The 18,577-nt window shown below is 41.4% G+C and overlaps 2 protein-coding genes across 3 annotated transcripts in view; one reads left to right on the forward strand and one right to left on the reverse strand.

Annotated features, from left to right (window-relative positions):
- Positions 1-3,509, reverse strand: part of rst (roughest) — a 227,841-nt gene extending 224,332 nt beyond the window's left edge. The window contains exon 1 of the mRNA XM_064700631.1: positions 3,242-3,509. The gene's annotated coding sequence lies outside the window, so the exon portion shown is untranslated. The remainder of the gene's footprint in view (positions 1-3,241) is intronic.
- Positions 1-18,577, forward strand: part of kirre (kin of irre) — a 48,729-nt gene that overhangs the window by 19,057 nt on the left and 11,095 nt on the right. Inside the window, exon 1 of one of the 2 annotated variants that reach the window (XM_064700630.1) lies at positions 4,072-4,168. The exons of the other annotated variant lie outside the window; for it this stretch is intronic. The gene's annotated coding sequence lies outside the window, so the exon portion shown is untranslated. Of the gene's footprint in view, positions 1-4,071; positions 4,169-18,577 lie in introns of those variants that run through there. 2 annotated transcript variants of the gene reach the window in all.

The following is an 18,577-nucleotide window of genomic DNA, read 5'->3' on the forward strand; positions in this document are numbered from 1 at the left end:
TGCCTGCTTTTAGGCCGGCCTCGGCTAGCTACAAAGCGAATAATGCACATGCTCACACACACACACAGCACAACATTTTTAGCAATGCTACAGTACACACACACACACACACATATATATATGTACACGGAGGCACACACACATGCAATGCACAGCCCTTAAAGGGTTGATAAAAGCCAGCAAGCAAGCAAACGAACACACAAGCACACACACACAGGCACACACACACACAGACGCACACACAGAGCGAGAGCTCGCCAACAAACAAACAGAAAAGAGCTAACCGGAGCCGTTCCGGGCGCAGCCAACGGAGGCGCATAAATTTGTCGAGCAATCCAAAAAGCATGTGCCTGCCGCCTGGCTACTTTTGTTGCCCCAGCACATGGAGGCTGGCTGCCATTCCACAGCGAAGGGCAGCAAGAGATAGTGGGGGAGAGAGTGTGAGACGCCGAGGCCGTGAGAGAGAGAGAGAGAGAGAGAGGGAGAGAGGCGGAGCATGTTGCTCTATTTGTCAGCTCGTGAAACAATCATAACTTCCTCTGCCGCTTGGCTAGTTTTTTCTTTTTTTGGGCAGCAGCCAGAGCTCCAGCTGCCCTCAGACACGCATCTAACACGCCGAGCAACGTATTGCGTGCTGCATACATTTGTTAGGCTATTTGGACACGACCCTCAACCCGAACATCAACCCCACCGACCCACCGCCACCCACTAAATCCCCAACTACTCGACCCCTTTCAGCTGCACTTCTGTGAAAAATTCATTGAATCATGCGAGCAGACAGACCAGAATCGAGCAGCTAGATAGCAACAGCGGCAAACATTTTGGCTTACAGAATACGCCAGGCTCCGTCTGCCCATACCAACACCACCCCCCCCCTCCCCCCTCCATCACGTCACTTAAAATTGCTAGCCAACATTACCAATGATTCAGTTGGCATCTGCTGCCCAATGTGCCGGCAGCTCGTGCGTGCCTTGTGCATTACTTTGGCTGTTGAAATATTGCGTATACGCAACGCATTTGCGTGCCTCGCCAGAATTCTCTGGGCGACAACACGACAGCGGCAGCGACAACAAAACTAACGACACTGGCACGCCGCCGCCTTATCAGCTAACAATGGTGGGGAGAGGAGAGGGACAGGAGGGGGGGGGGGGGAGGGCGTGCCACAAACAATTTTGATTTCCTTGCCATGGTTTCAATTATTAATGAGCCACAGATACATAAAATTACTTTGCTAGCGCTCTGGACATGGCTTCTTTTGTGTGTGTGTGTGTGTGTGTGTGTGTGTGTGTGTGTGTGTATGTGTGTGTAGTGAAACGAGGGGATGGAGGGGGGGGGGGGGGGCTAAGTACATTGTTTATGCTAGCGGCAGCCACAGTACAGATGTCTAAAGTGGGCTTAGCACGCGACCACACATAAAATATTGGGCGAAACACTTGGAATGAAAACATTCCAAGCTTAATAAATTTTTTTTTTTTAATAAACTATATTGCTGAAAATGTCGCCAAATATAACTAACATTTACTACAATGATTCAGTTTATATAAATCTTCTAAAAAAACAAAACGTTAAAATAAAATGAAAATAATAAATCACGCATTTTAAAAATCCCATTTCCACGCATTTTACGCCCGCGGGAAAATCGAAAATTATTCCTTCAATCAGTCAGTTAGTCAATCCGTCAGTTAGTTAGTCAGTCAGTCAATCAGTCAATCAATCAATCCATCAGTTGGTCAATGACTAATTAATGAGTCAGCCAATCAGTGGCCAATCAAAGACTTAATCAGCCAATTAGTCAGTCAATCAGTAAACAATCAATCAGTCATTCAATCAGCCAATTAGTAAGTCAACCAGTTAAAGAAGAAAAAATGGAAAAGAGTAGCATACAAATTTTGCTGGCTGTAAAACATTTTATTATATTTTATATTGCATTTTACTTACATACATATATGTACATAAATTTATATAAATAAAATTGAATATAAAATATAACAAAATATCTGATATCAAGCATTTTAGCATAAAAAATGCCTTGGTAAATAAATCTGAAATTTTGTTGCTGCGCTTTTCCAGTGATGTCTATTAGGAAAATGCCGCTTAAATGCGAACATAAAAATTAATAATTCATTTCGCAGCGAAACTTTTGTGACGCCCAGCGGCCGTTTGTTTTGGCATTTATATTCATCAAAATATTTTCATTGCCTTATTTTTCCACACGTTCTTTTTGTCCCGTTGCCTGCCTCCGTCGACCTCTCTCTCGCCCCCTCTCTCTCTCTCTCTGTCTATCTCTCTGTCTATCTCTGTCTCTGTCTTGCTCGGTGCGTAGCTCTTTCGGTGCTGCGCTGGAAGCCGACGTGACATAATTAGCTAGGCGTGGCTCAGTGGGCGTATAATATTAATTTCCACTTAAATGAAAAATTATGCTCAATTTCAGTCAAATTTATGGAGCAACAATAACAACAACAACAACAATGAAAAATACTGCATCTCCTAGGGCCTGAGCAAATAAATTTTTTGCACATAAATCTCGAAGCGCTAATAACAATAACAATAATAATCATCAGCCGGAATGGCTAAGGGCGACGACAAACATTTATGATATTAGCCAGGCCCACACAATCCGTGAGGTGGGTTGGGGGAGGAGGAGGAGGGGGAATTTGCTAGGTAGGAAAGTTGGGTAGGTTATGTAATGCACGGCTATCGTTAGGCGATTAAAATTTTGTCATTAATTACATGCATAGTGGCGTAATATTTCACAGCTTCACAGTCTCCGTGAGTGTATGTGCGTATGTGTGTATGTGTATGTGTGAGAGTGGCTGTGTGTGTGTGTGCGCCTGCCTATACGAGCTGTTAATGTGCTGGGATTAGTGCATTTAGAAATGCATTTAAATCACTTACATGACATTAAAACGATTTCGAGTTGTGATATGAATAGCAAATGAATGTTCAGTTCGCAAACGAATGCATTCGTTTTATGCCTATTGAACAAATTTAATTTAGCCTATATCCAATAACAGTTAACTGAATATTGCATTTTTTTTATACATACATACATACATACATATATATTTATATATATGAAATGCAATCATTTGATATTCATTCAACGTTTGCTTCAGGTCGTATCTAAACATCATTTAAAATGAATACAAAATGCGAATGCACTCAACAGCCGCATGCATTATTCAGCGACATTTTAGCAATGATTCATTTTGGATTCAGTTGAAAAACTTTGAAAAAGTACCTGAGTGCGAGCGAGAGGTGCATAGTTGCACAAATCGTGCGCTTTGTTTGCAAGCCTTAAGCATGGCTTCCAGCTTTCCAGTGCTTCGTTGGAATTAATTTTTTTCGTTTGTTGTGTCTCCTTCCTTTAATCGTCTGGTTAGGTTTTCTCCTGTGCCGTTTAGTGAATATTTACACGCACGTTTTATGTACACTTATTTATATTAATTGCGAATTATTTAAAACAACATTTATATAAAACTGCACTAATTAGCGCATGCCACAATCGCACACAAAAAAAAACCGTAAGCTGTTACGTCATGCGCAGAACTCAACTTTGCTGCGCTCACGCATGCATAGAACTAAATTTGTGCCGAAGTATGATTTATTGAACACAAAAATGCCCATGTACATATATTTGGCACGTCGCTACATAGATACCCTTACTTATAATGTGTGTATACAGTATTAAGAAAAACCTATTTAAATAATTGTGCCATAACAGTTAATAGTTGCCTAGCAAATAGATAATTATATTTTTCTACTCTGCTGACATTTATCAATAATTATTATGCACATAAGAACTTTAATGGTCTGCACTGAGCAAAAGTTAAGCCACGCTTTTTTGGGAAAGGGTGCTTTGCTGGAGTAATAAACTGAAATGCCTGCAAGATGAACGCGAGATTGAGAAGAATAGGATATAACTGTCACATTGCTTGGCACAGGCATAGCAATGAGCAAGAAAAGTGCAGCTGCTACGATCGTAGATGGTAGCATACAACAAAACGAGACAGCAGACTGCATTTGTTTTCGTCTGCAAATTCGTCGACGCTGATCGCATTAGGCTTATTGTTATTTGTGACGTCCTCCCGTGACCAGCTGCCCGCACAATTCAACACAGCTCCCCGCACGTATGTACATATAACACTCCACTTACAGGAATTCGCTGGTAGGTGTATTACATAATTGCAGTGTGAAAATCATTTCACACTTTATACACTTACACGCCCTTCGACCCCGCCCTCCTGCTTTCGGATAACAGTGTATTTGCCTGCCATAATTTTTGTCTAAAAAATTACAATTTTCCGCTGTTTTTGCAGTTTTCAACCGTTTTTGTTCATTAGTTCTCTTTTGTATTTTGTTTTTATACTCTACGCATTGGGCATAGGTAAAGAAGGGTATCGTGGCTTGTGTGATTTTATGTAACAGGCAGAATTTGGCATCTTCTGCACCATGGAGTATGTATGCATGTGTGTGTATGTATGTGTATGTATGTTTGTCTATTCTATATCAGGCCGTCCAGCTGCCTGTGTGAGTGTTTCTTGATGGCAGCTCGGCGCAGGGTATCTTCTAGCCGTTCGCTCCTAGCTATGTTTTGCTTTGGTATTTTGCATGGCTGCATTTTAGGTTTTCGTTTTCTGTTTTCACAATTGGCGACGGCAATTGAAATACATTTTTGGTTTATTCATGTGTTCGTTTAGTTGTTGTAATTGTTGGATTGTCAATTGCTTTGGCAGTTATTTGAAGTATGGTTAATTGTTGTTTTTTCTTTTTTTATTACCAACCCAAATGGAATTACATTTATAAACATTGATTTTAACACACAATTTAATTTCTTTTTCTCATTGCAGGTGAGTTTGCGCTGAATTTGTGGTGTTATCGAAATCTAAAAGGTATTTGCAATTGATATGTGCAATTAATGAGAACGCTTAAATATCTGAAATAACAAAGTGCTACTTAAATTAGTAATGACAGATTTAAGGTTTAATGGTGAAATTTAGTTTTTTTCAGTATTCAGTATTTTTATTTAAATATGTAGCTGTATAATTGTGAAGCAACTGTAACATGAGAGCACAGCTTGGCATTTATAGCATCGCTCCTCGTCTGCTCCTTGACCTGGCCGAGGGAATACTCTTTGGGGCGCTTTGCTCCAGTATGCCGCTGGCTCAGTAATGGCAAATCATATTTATTATTATGAGTCAAATGCAGTGTGGGTGGAATTTTAATTAAAGTGCCACGCCCAGCGGGCACAAACTAATAGAGGACCAGCGCATAAAAAACGATTTTATGAAAAACACTCTGCTCGTCCGGTCGAGGATCGGGGGGCGTTGGGGCATTGGGCGACTGGATGACTGTCAAATCCGAACGAAAATTCCATTCGAGTCATCAACTTGGCATATTTTTTGTTGCACATTTCATTCTACTGCAGGTTTTTATGGCATGGCCTTTCAAAAACATTCAACACACAATGCTTAGCCGACCCACCACACTTGGTGGTCGGGGGAGGTTCTCAATGAAGGTTTTTCTGGCTTAATGCGTTCCTAATTGAAAGTTGCAAAATTCCAGGTGAAAATGCGAAAACTGTGCGCGGCAAACCGCAAATAATAAGAAGAAGCGAAAGCAAAAGGAAACAGCAAAAGCAAAACTGACAAAAGCAGCAGAGGAATCAAGCAGCAGCAGGCAGTAGCAGAGGCATTGAAAGCCTATGGCATTCCGTTCTATTGAGTGGAAAAATGCCAAGGCAAAGCAAAAAACCTAACAAAAACAACAACAACAGCACAGCAAGTGCAATAAGTGTACGGTTCTCTCTCACTCTCTGTATTTAGCTCGTTCTCGCGCTCAATGTTCTCTTTACATGCGTGCGGGCTGCGATGTGTGTCTGTGTGTGTGTGTGTGTGTGTGTGTGTGCCTCTTACAGAGAGCAAAGCAATGGCATGCTTAGAAGAAGCACAAGTTGAAGAAGAAGAAGACATACGGCACTCGTTTCGATTCTTTGCTCTGCCTTTGTTTGCTGCCTTTGGCCGAGTGTGTGTGCGGCTTATCTTCAGCAAATGCAGGTCAGTTGATGGCGATTTGGTCGAGGGACGGGAGGAGTAGGCAGATGCCGAGGCAAAGTGTAGCAGGTGCTTAGTCCATTTCTTTTTTCTTGTGTCTGTTTGTTTGGTTTGCTTGCTCTCAAGGTTAAGTACGAATTAGCCTGGGCATTTAATTAAGTGGGCGTGCGACTTTTGGGCTGGCGAAACATCAGGCTCCCGCTCTGTGCATCCCGCTCACACGCGCTAGCTCCTATCTATGGCTGTGCTCGCTAGCCGAGCGATGATAATCGAACAATGGTGCATAGCCAAACTGTGGCAGCTACTAAATCGAAATTGATTGCGGCAAATGACCCCAAAAAAAACACACACACACACAGTCAGACAGACAGACACGCACTCGTTGGCTGCTCGTTCGAGGAGGAGCGCAGGTTAGCCGCACGCATAGTGAGTCTTCTCGGCCATTTTGTTGGTTTTTGCGGTTTCCGGTTCCAGCTACACATATTGTATGTATTTATTGCCTTTAGCCAAGCGAAACAAAGCAAAGTGAAGCAAAACATTCGCATCAATTATTAAGCCGATTTTGCACGTGTAAATCGCGTTCGAGCATTTTCAACGCTCGTTTAAACCAAACAAAAAGCCGAACTAAATAACAAAACTAATTAGTTGTCAGCGACACGTCAGCCATTGAGCTTGGCACGCAGTGGGCTTCAAGGACACCATAGGGGCATAAGCACGGGCTCCACATTCATGCATACATATATGTAGCTGCTATTGTTCGCCGAACTGTCACCATTTCAGGCAGTTGACAGCACAATCAGATCCATCCGGAAGCGAGCCATATAGGGCCTGAATATCAAAATTACAAATTGCACTGTGCGGCTAAACAAGTTAATTGATTCAGAATTGAATAACATTAAAATTCGATAGTTTTCAAAATATGAGTAACCATTTTTGGGAGCACAGCAAAAGCGCAAAGCAAACCGAATAATTCCAACGATTTACAATAAAACGCAATTGGCAATGGAAAATGTCAGTTACGTTAGCTCTTAGCGTGCCCCTGTTCGATTACACATTGATTTTGCAAAATTGTACTCGATATTTTGCACCTACATACATATACCAAAGCAGAGTTCCACTTGCAGACAGATATTAAAACGCAGCTTTTGATATTTGATTACAGCCAATGCGGATTCAACTTCGACAATTTCGTTTGAAACTGCTTTCCGGTTTTCAATTTCACCTAGTTTCCGATATTGAGCCTATCACTTTCTTGTTTTGAAATTTTATTTTTATATATATAATTATATATAAGTATAGTATATATTTATATATAAGTATAGCATAGTTATATAGTTAATCGCTTTGTAAGCTTTCAATATTGGGGAGAAAATCTCTGTTGGAAGAATCGGTAAGGGGGCGGACCAGGGGAGAGCTTCGGGGCTGTTGTCTGAAAGATCTAAGGCCAAGGTTTTGATATTGACTTTGTAAACTTGAGAGCGATAAAAGACTATTTCACTTCCACCGAAATTAAACATCTAATAAAAGTGTTACGGATGCCCAATAATTAAACTGTTTCGGCTTTAAAATCTATAAATAACAGACATGGCAAAGTGACAGACGCGACTGTCGCAATTTGTGTCCTATTATTGTCGGACAGCGCCCAATTGATTTTCTTTTTTCTTGTCAGCTTGTTTAAACCATCTTGCTCTTCAGTTTTTCTAGACATTTTCAACAGTTTCCCTTTTACAACGGCTGCTAATTTAGCAATTTACTGTTGACACAACTGGTTGTTGTTGTTGTTGTTGTTGCTATTGGGGTGGGGGGAGGGCGCCAATCAGCTAAGCTCATTATTGGCCCCCCACCCTGCCGTTAACTTTCAATTCCCACCTTCCACCTCGCACGTCCACTGGCAGTTGACAGAAACTTTTCAATTGTCATAATTATTCAAAATGCCAACGAGATTCTCGCCAAATGTTCGCTAATTGCGCGTCGAATGATTTGCTGGCAAAGCCAGAGTTGGGGGTGGGGGATTGGTGGGCGAGTAGGCGTGGCAGACAACGTTTAACCTTTTGGCTTGTTACCATACTTTCTGCCCGACAGCTGTTTCGGCCCAACAGCAGCACTCAGACTGAGCCTGTGCGTCGCACGGGCGACCGATTGTCGAGCAGCTCTCGAAATAGACCAAAAAAATGTGGCCAACTGAAGTGCGTCTGCCATTGATTAATGGGCCTGGTCGGTGAGACGGGCCATCGACGTGCTTATAGACGGGCGGTGTGCAGCATCTCGCTTTGTCTTTTGGAATTCCCACTGTTGTTGTTGTTGTTGTTGTTGTTGTCGTTGTCGTTGTCCTGGCAGTCGATGTCATGCCAAGAATTTTTTTCCTTATGGCTGCGACACACTGAGACAAAAGCCAAGCGGTTACTTTGCAGATTTTCTTTGCCATGCTGCCAGCGGATCATTCGCTGTGCCTGCTCTTGTTTTATATATACCCTGTAAATTGAAGTTGTGGAATATAGTACATACATATAATAGATACTTTCTTGCTGCCACTAAATGTGGTATATGGGTTGTACTTAAATACTTTGCTCCAGCACTAGATTCATATTTATTTATTCAAATAAATTTAGGTTTTAATGGGCAATCTGTTATACGTGGAAGGAAACGGAAGGGCGAGTTTCAGGGCATGTCTTTTGCTTAAGCGTCGCTCTGTGAGTCTGTTGTCTAAACGAACTGCAATAGAAAACATAAAAGAAACGATTCGAACCAGCTTGCTGCCACATGCAGAGCGGGCCGTTGCCTCTCCAGCCCGGCCTTGTTGTTTAGAGGGTATGATCAAGTCGCGCATGCTCTCACCTGCACGTGCATTCCAGCCTGGCTGCTCTTTTTGTCATTGCCCCGTGGTACTGAAATATGCAACAGCAAACGCTGAGGAATCTGCGGGGCCGGCTGTGGCACGCTTTTGGGGCTGCAGCCAAAGGTAGCTGCCAATTTATTTTGCATTTTCCTTCACGCTTTTGCTTTTTGCCGACATTTCCTTCTTTTTTATCGCGGCATGTGTGTTTGCAAGTGTGTGTGTGTATGTGTGTATGTGTGTGTGTGTGCTGTTACATTTTGTCGCTGCATAAATCGCATTGATACGTTTAAAAGTTTTGCTTTGTTCAGTGGCCCCGGGCCACGTTTTATGGCCAAAGGCAGCTGGGGACTGGCTACGCCCGGACTCCATCTAAAGGCTGGCGCACGTGATGTGCCCAAAAATGCGCCATATTGGGGCGTGGCACACATCAGCCACATGCAGCCAAGACGTGCCAGCAGCAAGCAGCATCCACCAAGCCGCCGCATCAAGCGCCTGCTCAGCCTTAATGACACATTGAAGTTTTTCGGCAAAATGCATGTGCAGGCTGCAGCATATACCGATTTATATATTTATATGTATGTATATGCATATATGCACATAAGTAGCATACTATATGCCCATATAAGTTCTAAGTGTGCCCAGGTATATGCAAGAAGAAGCTGACGACTTGAGCGAGATGAACGTCAGTACCGAAGACGCTCCGCTTCGCACAATGTTGAAGGCGCTTAGCTAAATATAGAATATTTTTGGTGTCCGAAGAGAGAAGCGAGTGAGAAGTGCAAACAGAGCCAAGCTAGCGAAGTCAAGTAGCGATTTCAGAGACAAAATGCGGGAGAGACAAAAAAAAATTGAGAAAGAAGTTAAGTGAGAAGTAAAGCATGAGAAGTTAAGAAAAGTAAATTTAAGTAACGTGATGCTATAAACAGGGCAAGCGAGAAGCGCAATTGGGAGTAAAACGAAACGAAAATAAAAGCAAAAAGAAGCGAAATTAAGAAGTGAAGCGAGAAGCGAAGTATTGCGCAAAACGAATCGAAAAGCAAAATCTTAAGAAAGCGAGAAGCCTTATAAAAGCTATGCCCAGGATAAGCAAAGAAAGAAGTGCGGAAAAAAACGAAATAAGCGGCAAAGCAAGAAGCTTCGAGGAAATGCCACAAAGAAATTGAGAAGCTGTTGGCACGGCGAATTGATTAAAGCATGTACGTAGCAGAAATATGCATGTGTGTCACACACACACACAAACACACACGCACACACATATTTTGAGTCATTACTAAACACTATTTTTTGTTGAGAAACTTTTAACTTCTCGGTAGAAGTGATATTTACCTTGCTTAATTTCATATTTTCCCTATGCTGGCAGACATTATTTAGTTAATGCTTTTTTAAACAACTTCCTGTTTTGTTTTTCTTCTCGAACCAAATTTGACATATGTCCACGCTTTCCCACAGTAGCTTTATAACTCCACGAACTGACTAAAGTCAACAAACTACTTTTAACTCCTCTCTGTCTCTCTCTCTCTCTCTTTATCTCCCTCTCTCTTGCGCTTTCAGTCTCGTTTTCTCTCTCTCTCGTTAAAGTTTTCTTGCTTTTCCGCGCCAGCCGTATTACGATTGACTGCCAAAAGCGCATAATTCAACTTGTTTTTAGCTTAGCAGAGTGTATGTGTGAGCGTGTGTGTCTGTGTGTGTGTGTGTGTGCGCGTGTGTGTCTGTGTGTGCACTTGTGCCCAAGTCTTGTTGTTGGTGGTTTATTTTTATGACTCACGCACTTTTGCGGCTTCCGGCTGGCCATCAAAATGGAGCCATCAACACCTGCTCTTGCCGTCCAGTGCTGTGTAACGCAAATATTTCAGCGTAAATATTTTCGGGGCGAACGTTCGAAGTTCGCTTTGAGTTATGGCTGCAGTCGCAAACTCAATTTGAATAAATTGCTGGAAACAAAACAAAACACACACACACACACACACACATGCCCACCAAGTGGATAAAAGAAGCAGAAAAAAATAAAGTAAATAAAAAATAAAATAAAAATATAAAGCGAAGTGTAGAAACAAAGAGCAACCCATAAACCCGAGAAGTCTATCGAGGCCGCCAGAAGTTCGGCGCGCGCGCCTTTTAAACGAAATTTACAGAAAGCAATACAAAACTTTTTTACAATTTTCAGCGTTTCTCAGAAGTTGTGGTGGGCTCTGTGGGTCTGGTGTGGGGGTGTGCGTAGGGCTCCGGTTCGAGTTCAAATTTTGGGTAACTGGCAACTGGCAACTGGCAACTGAAATCCTGCATGTGTGAAGAATCAAGACGCATAAATTGCCAGCTGGCGGCCCAGCACTAGAGGCGGCAGCCGCCTTGCTTGCTTACGGCTTTTAAGCTTATTTACTGCTTATATATTTTAACACCAAAAACCCCGGCCCCTGCCAAAAAACCGCCGCCCACTCGCAGCAAACAACAACAACAAGCGCGATTACACCATTTTCATTTCTTTATTTTTTTTCGGCAGCACTTCCGGCCCAACATGACAAATGGCTGCAAATCGTCTTCCTTTCGCGACCGACGCGTTGACAACAAAATGGCGATTGCCTTGAGTGTTGGCCGGAGGGGGGAGAGCGTGGTGAGGGGTGGAGGTTGGCCACGAAGTCGGAGGCTGTATATAATTTTTTTTATCGACATTTTTCATTATTTATTTATTTAGCACATCTTGCAAGCGCTCATATTTGAAAAGTTTTCAAGATTCTGAGACAAAAACATTAAGTGTATATAAACGCAAAAGAAATTTGCGCTCACATTTCGTTCTTAAAAAATCAACTACAGCTCAGCTTTAGATGCTCATGAAGTTCCATTAAATATATTTAAGCAAAAAGTGCCAAAACAATCTTGGCTAAATTTATATATTGGGGTCCATTATACCAATATACAGAATACTTAAGTTTAAATCATCATCAAAATACATGCATTTGCCTTTTACTTAAAGCAAAACACACGCATTTCATACAGCATTTACCAACACTGCCCAGTATTCTAAATATTCATGGCTTTTGATTAAACTTTCTACTAATGTCAAACATAAATGCGCTGAGCAATAAAATTTATCTAGATAACAGCAATCGCACAACTACACAAAATAAACTTAAAGTCAAACACTCGAATTTAAAATAGCCTTAACCAACACTGACTGACATTTAGTTAGCCACCAATGCATAATTCATGGATTTTGCTCAAACTTTCTTCTAAAACGAAATGTATATTTGAGCTGAGCATTAAATAAACTTAAAGCAAACATACACGCTGCATATAGCGTTTAGCAACACTTCAACTTTCATAGCTTTTGCTTAAACTTTCTACTTGAGCCACACATATCTGAGCTGTCCGTTGAAAGTGCCAACAATCAGATCACTTAAGAAAATAAACTAGAACCAAACACACACACACATTGCATATAGCATTTACCAACACTGCCCGTCACTCCTACTAAATGCATAATCCACAGCTTTTCCGTAAGCATTTTAATCATGCGAAACATATCTGAATTTGGTTTTAAGCTTAACTAAATTAACCCTAAATCTAAAACGCGCATATACTGCATATAGCATTTACCAACACTGGCCAGCATTTAGTTAGCCGCTAATGCATAATTCATGGCCACAAGCTTCCCGCGTTGTCACTTTAATAATATCGCCCCCAAGTGTTTATTTATTTATGCACTTTTGTCGTCATTTAACAAACAAAAAAAGAGTGTTTAAAAATAAAATAACATTTTCCATCATCACACGCCAAAGTTGTCCGTTTATTTTTTTTTTTTAGATTTTTCAATTTCATTTAGTTGATTTTTTTGTTTTATTTCCACCGTTAAAAGTTTCGCCGGGCAACTTGGAAAATGATTGTTGCCAACTTAATTGTCGCAATTAAGTTACGGCCCGGGCCAAGTCGGGACGACGCGACGCGACACGACGCGACGCGACGCGACACGACCCTGGCTGGCCAGAACTTGACGGCCTGGCCCATTGTTCGGCACTTGACGTCTTGCGTTTGTTCTATAAATGTTTTAAACATTTTAATTAGTTTTAATAAACGCTTCGTCGTCAAAAATCATTTGAAGTGCCTGACAGTCGACGCTGTCCCAGCCCCTGTTCCGGCCCCAGTCCCTGCCCCCGGCCACGTGGCTAAATGCTCTCTAGCCATCAGCATAATACACATCAAGTGCAGGCCAAGTCGGGGCAGTCCAGTCCAGTCGAGTCCAGTCCAGACTCGTTGCTCGCCTGTCCTCTTCCATTCCGTCGTGTCCCGCTCCGCCCACACGCTTGACAATGAATTCGTGTCCGGGTCGTACACGCTTTTGTGAGAGAGTTGGCAGCTGCTGCTGCGGCCTCTTATGTGTGCTTACCGCAGGGCTCTGCCGTCCACCTATGCCCCAAGATCTGACCCTACCCCCTCCCTGGCCGCACAACCACAATGCCACACACACACACACACACACACACGGACACGCACAGTGCTGCGGCCAACCGGGCGTATGCGTAATATGTTTAGTTGGCGTTCCCTGGCGGCGGGCTGGCTGGCTGGCTGCGGGCCGCGGTCGCTGCGGTCGCGCAAGCTTCCGCATGAACTTAGCGGTTCACTAACAAACCAACCAACTCCTATCTACTATTTCCTGCACCACCAAGCACCGCCCCGATTTGCCTTGGGTCTTCGGCCCTTTGGTCCTTTCTTGTTGCGCCGTCGGTCGCGTGTCGCCAGTGCATTGTTTTTATGTACTCTGGTCACATGTGCGGCCAGACGCGGGCGTAGCGTGCCTCTGATTGTGTCTTGTGGCAAAGTGGCAGCTGCCACAATGTAAGGGGTTATGGCTTCAAAGGATCTGGCCCCGCTTATACATGCATACATACATATACATATGTGATGTATATACGAATTCCTAATGCCAATTAGGATATCTTGGTCGCGTTTCATATCAAGTCGTTCGCTTAGATTTTAGCATGCTTCATTTATGAGTGCCTAATGGTAGAAATATATATGATAGACCTCTTTTTGTATTCATGGATCATCAAGTCGTTGGCATTTTCTACCAGCCAGTGTTGTCAAACTAGCTAGATAGTTGTGTCAGCTAATAGCTTTATCTTGCAGAAAGAAAAAGACTTCCAATTAAACAATTAACAGCTGAGAAGCTCTTGTTGTCTCGCTCTAACCACTCTGTCGCTTTCTTTTCTTGTTGCCGCTTTCAGCTAGTGTCATTGGCATTCAAAAATAATTGCTTTCAATAATGTCAATAAAAAAAAATACTTAAAAAAATACTTAAAAACTTTGCATGCTCCGAGGCGATCATATTTTATTGTTGCCTTTAAGAGCATTGCATATTGATTTTTATATTTTTTTTTTTTGTTAAACTTTTCTTTTGCGCTGCTTGCCAAATGCCATTAAATGCATTCGTCTCCTTCGCGCTCTCTCTCTCTCTCTCTGTCTTTGTCTTTTTGTATATTTGCTCGGTCTGGCGTTTAATGTGCTGTTTGATAAAAAGTTTTCCGGCTGCAAAGGCGACTCGCATAATATTTCAATAATTTATTGATTAGTTATCTTTGGCGCGCGCCTTCAATCAATTTAAATGCATTTTGTCCTTGCGCATGAGTGGACGCCGCTTGACTGCAAGGACAACAACAGCAACAACAACAACAACAACAACAACAACAACAACAACAACAACAACAACTAGGACAACGGCGACGTTGTCGACGTTATTGGAAATGCAGTAAATAATAAAGTGCAGAGGCATGTCCTCGTATATAAGGCACACACACACACACATCGCATCGCATCGCATCGCATATCGGATGGAAAATATAGATTGAGAGCATGGGATAGGGGTGCAGGGCTAGGGTCGGGCGGGTCAGGCGCCCGCTGCCGATACATGGCTCCATGCAAGCTTATGCAAATGTCGCGTCGCGATATGCAAACACAAAAAAAAAAAAGAAGAAAAACTACAAAAAAAAAACAAAGAAAAAGAAAGGCAAAAAATAAAGCAAAGATAAAGGTAAATTGTGCACTTGAAAAGCGACGGAATCGATGGAAGCCAACGCCGTGATTGCCATAGCATTTGATGGAGACAAAAGGATAACTGAGGAAACCGGTGTGAAGGAGATAGACAGCCAGCCAGACAGGCAATAGCCAGCGGCGGCCCAAAAGCGGATCGATTTACACTCAAAATTGCTAGACAAAACCAATCGCAAAAGTCCCAAAGTAGTCGCGAGAGATTTCGTTTGAGTCGAACAGCTTTTTTAGGTTGGAAGTTTTACGCATAGATCAAAGCAAATAAATTCAGTATATTGCAACGATAGCTACCTAAGGCGGCTGAAAAGCGATCGATAGTGTCATCACTAGCATTTTTATCGATTTTTCCGATAATAGAACTTTTTCCTTTATGAAATACTTTTCTTTTCCTCCAAATGTACCTAATCAACAATCTGCACTCAAAATATTGCACGACACTCATCTAAGGCAGCTAAAACTCGATCGATAGTTTCACCACTAGCGGATTTATCGATTGTTACGCTAATAGTAATTTTTCTCTTATGATATACTCTCTTTTTCCCTAAAATTCACCTCATCGCTCAATATATTGCAATAAAAGCCATCGAAGGCAGCTTAAAAACTATCGTTAGTAATCGATAACTAAAAAATTGATCGATTGTACAGCTAACAGAACCTTAATCCTTATAGCTATTGGCAAAGCAAATACGCTGAAGCATGCGATAAAAATGCGCTAAAATTGTATCGATTATACCGCTAGCATAATTTTTTCATCATAACAATTAGCAAAGCAAATACTCTCAAGATAGCTATCTAAGGCAGCTGAAAAAACTATCGATCTTATCGTCACTAACAGATTTATCGATTCTAACGCTAACAAAACTTTTTCCCTTCAAATTTACCCAATTAAAAACGCTCAAGATATTGCAACGTTAGCTATCGAATGCAAGTAACAAACCATTGAATCTATTTTTAATAAAATATTGATAATAATGTTAAAAGGAAGGCACGATACCGATTGAATATATCGATATGTGACTATCGATATAAGTATATATATAGGACTTTTTAATATATTGTGATTTATTATTGCATATCGTTAGGCTTTCGTGTTCGTAGTCGTGTTCTTCGTGCTTTGTGCCAAGCACGAGCAGGCACGAACTTTTATTATTAAGCACGACAGCACGTTGAACAGCCTCGTGTCACGATACTCAAACGACAAACACGACAACAATTAAAGCCTAGCAAATTGTAGCAAAAGATAAACAATAGAGAAAAAGAGTTTAGCACCATTTAGTGCACATTGTAGCCATTTGTTATTATTATTGTTGCTGTTGTTGTTGTTGTTGTCATTATTATTGTTATGCAGCTTGTTTTTTGTTGTTGTTCGTTGTTATTGCTGCTAAATTGACTTAACTGCAACAGCAGCAGCAGAAGCAATAACAACCACAAGAACATCGCATGCATTAGAAATGCTTTCCGTAGCACCTAACTAAACCTGGCTAACAGCCCCTCCGCCGCCATATTCCGCTGCTGCCGCTCAACTGAGAGCCTCCCTTCAAACTCAATGGCAGTAAATGGACTTGGTAAACGTTTTGCCATAGTCGACGTATAACCCTTTTTGGATCCCAGTATTGTTATAGTTGTTGTTCTACCTTCATTGGCAACTTTGTGCCCGTTATTGATCCACACACACACACACACACACGCACATTCGCACACACACACACATCACATTCAGGCTATTTGAGAGGCAAGGCACACCTTCGCTCATGTGTGTGTGAGTGTGTACAAGTTGTAAGGGCATGCCTAATATGGGTCTTTATTTAATTTAATGCAATTTTGTGTTGCTTTATAGCAGCCACAGGAAAAGCAACAACAATGCCCCAACATGAAAGAGTTAGGGCCAAAAATGCTGCCAAATAGACAAAACATAAATTTGCTTTGAGTATTTTGGTTTATATGCGAGCACACACAGACACACACACACACACCCACGCATTCATGATTGCGTTAGCTCTTACGCAAGCATTTGCAGTTAGCAATTCTGCTTTGCCCCACATTCGTTAAAGTTTTACTGGCAGCGAACGCTTAAATTAGCTTTTAATAGTTTGGTTTATATGCGAGCACAGACACAATTACGCTTGCCTCATCTCTCACAGGAGCATTTGTAGTTTTGAGTTCTGCTTTGTGTCGCATTCGTAAACGTTTTACTGGCAGCAAACGCTTAATATGCAGCAATGCCATATAGTCCTACTGTGAGCTTAGTTTTATTTCTTTTGTTTTATGTTATACAATTAATATTCGTCAACGTTTCACTGGCGGCTCAGCTATCTAATCTAGTTTGATTTCGTTTTTTACCTTTTTGCTGAGTAGAAATACCTCGAATGCGGTACAATTTTTTGTATATGGCAATGGGCCGCACTAAAAGAAATACAAAACAACGCAAACTGCAAAAACTTTAAACGTTTTTAAAAATGTGTAGCGAAGCAGCTAAGCGAATGGGTGGAGTTGTTTGGAGTAACCATGTTGCATGTGTATATGTGTATATACATATGTGTGTGTGTGTGTGTGTGTGTGTGTGTGCGTGTCTATTCATGTGCAACAAGGCGCCATCTGCCTAACAGCAGGACGAAGGCACTGGGAGTCAGCTCCAAGGCGGACATGTGTTCCTCGTTTTTTGCAGCTGCATGTGAAACCCAACACATGTGGAGGAGTAGCTGCCTCCTGTGCTCGGTGCATAATAAACAATTTCTTTTTTAAACACAAGCCTCACACATACACACACACACACACACACACACAGCTGTAGCAGTAGCAGTAGCTGTAGCTGTAGCTGTAGCTGTAAGAGAAGATACGAGCATGAATGAGGGCGCGCAGTCAGCGTTGAATGAATCATTCACGCAGAAATGAATACAAACGAGCCAAACGCATACTTGTTCATATGTAGCCGCACTCTATACAGATATATATATATATATATACATATGGACGTGAGCATAGTTAAATCAGTGATATTCTGAAATGAATCAATGAATGAAGAACATTGTAATTGAGTTATGTGCGCATGGCCAACAGAATGCATATGAATCGATGCATACGAAACGAAACATACAAAATAAAAATAAAAAAAGAAAAAAAATATTTTAATACACATATTCGAATGCACTCACTGCCAGCGAGTTAATTCGAAATGCTTGAATGCACTCGAACATGTAGTCATATCAAGTAGTCAACATTTTGAATAATTTACGAGTTTCTAAGCGAGTAATTGTACTTCGAATGCATTCAAAAAACAAATGTAAATGAAAAGAAATTTGTAAAAGGTTTAAATGAAATCTTGGGGAATTCGAATCTCTTGCCATCATGAATATTTCCCAGCACCCATATACTCCTTTTCGCTCTGTGTACAGAGTATAAAGTGAGCATTTATTTTACATAATTTCCAGCATTTGCAAAACATTTTGGAATGCCCGCATAAATTCGCTTAGAGTATTTTGAATGCAAATTTAATTAAATAAAACTCAAAATGCATAAATTTAATAATTAAAAAAATAGTCAAAAGTAAATAAAGCTATTTTTGGAATGGTTAACTAATGAATACACAAATGTAAACATTTTTCAACACGACCAAAAATGTTAATTAAAAAAAAACCAACTCTAAATCCTAGCT

Source organism: Drosophila montana, unplaced genomic scaffold (assembly GCF_035044405.1).
Source record: "Drosophila montana isolate Dmon_TW-CO22-7 unplaced genomic scaffold, ASM3504440v1 contig_1853_1, whole genome shotgun sequence".
Classification (NCBI taxonomy): Eukaryota; Metazoa; Arthropoda; class Insecta; order Diptera; family Drosophilidae; genus Drosophila; species Drosophila montana.